Genomic DNA, 6,035 nt, shown 5'->3' with positions numbered 1-6,035 from the left:
TAATTCATCACATTAACAAAGACCATATGATCCTCTCAACTGATTTAGAAAATACCTTTGGCAAACTCAAACACCTCTTTCTGATTAAACAACTAAAATAAATAGTAACAAAAATTTTCCTCAACATAGTGAAAAGTATATATACAAATAAAAAGCCAATATAACTCTAAATGGAGAAAGATTAAAGACATTCTGCTTGTGAACAGGGACCAGATAAGTATGTCCACTCTTACCACTCCTATTCAGTATGATATTGAAAATATCTGTTAAGGTAACATGACAAGAGAAGGGAATCCAGATTGTCAAGTAAGTCCTGAAACTGTTACTATAAGCAGATGATATGATGGTGTATACTAAAACCCCAAAGCCTCAATAACAACAAAAAAGTTCATGCAAAACAACCTCTTATACCTAGCAGGTCTTCGCAATACTGCCTATGCATCAGAGAGCTGGAAAATGACTAAGAATAACTGAAGAAGAATCAATGTCTTTGAGTTGTGGTGTTCAGAAGAGTGTTGAATATACCATGGATGACAAAGAGAACAAACAGGTCTGTCTTAGAGTGGGTGAAACCAAGTTACTCCTTGGAGGAAAAATTTTGAATCTCTGTTTCACATACTTTGGGTATGTGGTAAGGAGGAATCAGTCCTTGGAGAAGAATATCATGATTGGAAAGGTGGAGGGTCAGTGTCAGAGAGGAAGACCCTGGATGAGGTAGATTGGCAAAATAAATGGGGCAATGGAGTCTGTCAGAGTCTGTAAGACCAGTTCAGACTAGGGCAAGGTTCAGAGCTATTGTACATAGAGTTATTATTTGTCATGTAACTCAATGCTATATAACAACAACAGCAAAAATAGCTAGAAAACAAATTTAGTAGAGTGACAGTAAGGAATGACTATCAATATAAAAAAATGAGTTGGATTCCTCTACAGTAAAAAGAAAACCTGGAAAAGGACACTAAAAGCAGTACCATTTATAATAACCAACCACAAATTGAGATAATTTGAAATAAAGTTTTTGTTTTTGATAAGTGCCATAAAGTCATAAACAACTCAAGTGATTCTATGAATGAAAGTCTTGTACACACATAACTTTCATCGTTTCTCTAAGTTAATAGAGTTTCCAGAGGCAAGCTGTTTCAGAAGTGGATGCCACTCCTGCTTCCAAGCCTCTTTTAATTTGAGAGCTCTACAAAACACTATCCACCACAGGTAACCATTATTGCATTTGACACATCAATATCACAGTGTTTACCATTACAACAACTATGAGTTGCCTCTGTATAGAAAATTGACAGAAGGATATTTGACTGAAAACCATTAAAACTAAATGCCTTTCTAAACACAAGGCCAAATTCAATCAGTTCACATAAAATTGTGAGCAACAATCCATACCCACGCCTCAACCAAAATAGAAAACACGCCTTTGTAGAATCCAGCTGCTTCACTTGTCTTCCCAACTGGAAAGCAGCCCCAACTGGTGACCAAATGTCTTTTTAAATAGGAGGTTAAATCCAATCAGGTCACACCCAATTGTGAGCAACAGTCCACACCCACACTGCAGCCAAAACAGAAAACATACCTATGTAGAATCCAGCCACTGGAAATAAACAAAAAACAAAAATAAACAAAATTTAAAAAGCCCTTTAGAAGGAAAACTACAAAACATTATTGTGAGAAACAGTGCTACCTAACTAAATGCAAAAATGTTCCCTGTTTATGAATAGGAAGACTCAACATAGTAAAAATGGCAATCTTGCAAATAGAAGCTATTTTTGGATTTCTCCATTATTGCTGCTGGAATCCTGGGATCCTATATCATGTAAAAGCTGCTAAAAATGGAGGAGCTGTAGTTTTCATGGTTCTGTGTTCATGTGATCTCTATGTTCAGTGTTTCCAGTCAGTTTCTTCCTTAAGTTAGTATTAGAAATACTGTTATATTTTCTTTTTAAACTGTGTTTCATAATATTCAAGTGTGTGGGTTGTGGTTTTGTTTGGGATTTTTTGTTTCTTTGTTTGTTGGTTTATTTTGTGTGTGTGTGTGTGTATGTGTGACTTTCATGCAGATTCAAAAGTGCTGTCCATTTACTCAACCATCTTTACAGAAAAATTCTGTAATATTCTCCAATTGATATAGGATACATGTGTGACCTCTTTACATAACAATTAATAATTGCATGTTGTTCTTGTTGTTATGCATTGTCAAATCAACTACAACTCATAGAAATCCATGAACAAGAGTTTTTTACTTTGCCCTATCTTGACCCAATTTCACTCTCTCCAACACAGTTGACCCATTGCCCTAGTTACTGTGTCGATTCATCTTCTCCTGGGCCTTCCTCTCCTGCTCTGACCCTTCAGTTTTCCATGCTTAATGTTTTTCTCCAAGAAACTGGTATGTCCTGGTAATATCTCAAAGTATGTGAGATGAAATTTTGAAATCTTTAACTCAAAGCAGCATTCTCGTTACACTTACTCCAAGATGTTGTTGATTGCTTTTGAGTTGCACGACTAATAGTGACTCTATTAGCAAAAAGCCTGAAGCCCTTCTACACTATCGACATTTATCAAAGTTCACAGAGTTTCCGGAAGCATGTTATTTAGGAAATGGATGCCACTCTGTTTTTTGTTTGTTTGTTTTTTTCTCTTGGAAGTCCATAGTATGGTCAAACTCTTCTCTGGCACCACAACTCAAAGATAACAAATTTCCTCCTGTCATTCTTATTCATTGTCCAGTTCTTAGATGCATAGCAAGCAACTGAGAGACCATGGCCTGGATCAGTGCACCTTAGTGTCTAAGCTGCCATAACGGTTCTTTAGCTTTCTGATGAAGTCTTTGACAACAGATTTTCCTAAATCTTTTTATTTCCTGACTGCTGGTGCAAAAGTATTGATTGCAAATCTGAGTAAGATGAAATCCCTAACCTCAATGTTTCCCCCCTTGTTTAGGTAACAATCCATTTTGAAGACTGTGGTCCTTGACCCTCTGCAACAAATGCTTCATGTCTTTCTCAGTTTTTTGGAGTAAAGTTGTGTCATCTACATAGCACATGTTATTGGTAATTCTTTCTCTAATTCTGTTGTCATATTTTTCTTGACAAAGTCCAACCTCCCAAATGATCTGTTCTTATATAGATTGAAAAAGTACTGTGAAAGAATACACACCTGATACATTTCTTTCTTGACTTTGAACCATACAATATTCTCTTGCTCTGTTTGTATTAACAGTTTCTTGGACTAGGTATAGGTTTCACATGAGTACAATCAAGTGTTCTTGATTTCCTGTTTTTCTTAATGTTAGACAGAATTTGTTGTGAGTCACACAGTCATATGCCTTTGTATATTCAAAAATACCCAGATATGTATCTTTCTGGTACTCTGTGCTTTGTTGCAAAGGTGTTGATTACCAATCCAAGTAAAACTACATTATTAACAATTTCAATTCTTTCTCCATTTATCATGATGTTGCCCACTGGTGTACTGATAAGACTTTTGTCTTCTTGATGTCAACATGTCATCAATATTGAGGCTGTAGTTTTTGATCTTCTGCAATAAATCCTTCAGGTCCTCCTTATTATCTACAAGTTAGATTATGTATATGCATAATGCAGGTTGTTTATGAGTCTTCCTCAGATCCTTATGCTACACTCTTTTTTTTAGTTCGGTTTCATGAATTATTTGCTCAGCATACAGATGGAATAGTTATAGAGCAAAGATATACCTCTGATATACCTCCTCATGACTTCAAACTGCATAGTGTCTTCTTGTTCTGTTTAGATAATATTATTTTAGTTTCGGATTTTTTTAATACAAAGTATCAATTACAAACACCTGAAATCTGACCTAAACTACACAACTAAAACAGAAAATCAGAATAAAAACTGTATAAATTTAGATATGATATTGAAATAATGCATTATGCATAAAATACACACATGTATCCTTGTTCTTCTCCCAAAAAATGAGGAAAAAAACAAAAAATTATATTGTTTCAATTAAAATTTTCCTGAACACTAAGCAATTAATTGCATTTTTCCCCCTGAAATTTGTTTCTTTTGTATTTCTATTAAGAATATAACAGTAAATTACCACTAAATGTCAACCAATAATTCAAAATAAATTACAATTCTTTTATGTTGGAATTTCTACACATAAGGAAAATTCATGACCCTTTATCACACATAAGACACAGAAATAATGTTCTATAATAAAATTCTGTAATAAAATGTTTTTGATTATTGAAGAATTTAAATGCAAGAGAATGTTTTTTTCTTAACAAAATTAGGGTGAAGTGTCAGCTTCTGTACAACTAAGAGATATGATCCAATTAATTCAATGTTCTTTTGAGGAATCAATGATGGCTAAGAGTGTGGTGTTATCTGACTAAGAAGCTACTATAGGGAAATTACAATAGAGATTCCTATGTAAGATTAGAATGAAAATAATGTGTTCTGTCTTAGAAATGTATGTACTAGTTGACAAAAAAAATCCCAAATACACTGATAGAAACTAGGAGAAACAGAGTACTTAAATACATTATATGCCAAACACTTTTGTCTACAAAACTTTCTTAGTTTTAATATTATTTAATATTATGGAAATTTAAATATTGTGGAATTTAAATTTTATGGAAAAGGAATATAATAATAATATTATATGATAGAAATATTATATTCGACATGATGCAAATGCAAAAAATCTACACAAAAGAGCCTTAGAACACAAGATTTCTAATCAAAGTAAACATATCTTAATGATCAGCCTAAGTCAAAGAAAACAACTTAAATTATCATAATATACTGAATTGTCTTAAAATGGATATTCTAAAAATTTATAAAATGAAGGCTTGAAAATAAGTTATCATAATATAAAGAGTTGACAGAAGCATATTTAATTTCCCATCTTGTTTGTAGCAATAAGAGAAAAACATAAAGAAGTTCTTTGACATCATTAAATTGCTTAAAAGAGCATAATTAAAAGATTATAGAGAAATGAGTTTAGCAAAGTATTATATGGATGATTCTATAAGAGAGAACAAAGTATGTAGAAAATCATATTTTTTTTAACTAATACCTTCTTTATGTTATTCATACCAGAATAGGCTTACACCAATTAGAAAGTATGTTGTTAGTTTTCTGTTTTGTTTTTTTTTTTTAGGTGCTCCAAAGTCAACTAAGGCTCATAGTGAAACTAAACAGTAAATCTGAACTTTATTATTCATGGAGTCCTAGAAAGTATGTTGGTCGGCCTATGGAAATCAGTCTTTTCTATGTGGTAGAGGGTTACTACTATGTAGTATGTTGTAACTATGATGATGCATGTTATTGTTGTGTGCCATTGAGTCAAAACTAACCCATAGCTGACCCTTCAGCAGTTTTCTAGAGCCAGTAATTGCACAAGAAGATGTTGCCCATCCTTCTCTGCATGCCTTCAGGATTGCAGTGCATATTGTTACCACTAGGCCAACAATAGTGATAAATGTACTACATATTTCTAGCCACATGGAATGATAGACCAGGACCTTTCCCTATCCTGCATCATTCTCATGATTTCGGTCATTCCCAATCCCATTAATACGGTCACTGTGTCAATCCACCTTGTTGAAAGTCTTCCTCTCTTTCTCTGAGTCTCTAATTTTCCCATTATCATGTCTTTCTGATGACTGGCCACTCCGAGTCTCTGGGCCCGAGAGTGGCTGCAACAACCTGAAATGCTAACATTTTTACTCCACAAATAAATGCAAAAGGTCAAACTTCCCAGTGGAAATTACCCAGCCCATTTCTGTGATAGTTTTGATGAAAATGCTAAAAAGAACTGCTCACTTTTCTATTTGTTTTCTTTTATGTTGCTGCTGTTGTTATGTGCCATCGAGTTGCCTGTGACTCAACAACCCTATGTACAACAGCCTTGAACTCTGCCCTATTCTTTGCCAATCTCACTATCTCTGACACATCTCCATTACCCCAGTCACTGAATCAATCCATCTCACCGAGGGTCTTCCTCTTCTGTGCTGTCCCTCCACCCTCCCAAGCATG

This window comes from Elephantulus edwardii, unplaced genomic scaffold (genome assembly GCF_000299155.1).
Source record: "Elephantulus edwardii isolate Elephantulus edwardi_28Jun2011 unplaced genomic scaffold, EleEdw1.0 scaffold00173, whole genome shotgun sequence".
Classification (NCBI taxonomy): Eukaryota; Metazoa; Chordata; class Mammalia; order Macroscelidea; family Macroscelididae; genus Elephantulus; species Elephantulus edwardii.
The sequence above is the reverse complement of the archived record's forward strand: the minus strand, read 5'-3'. Positions refer to the sequence as shown.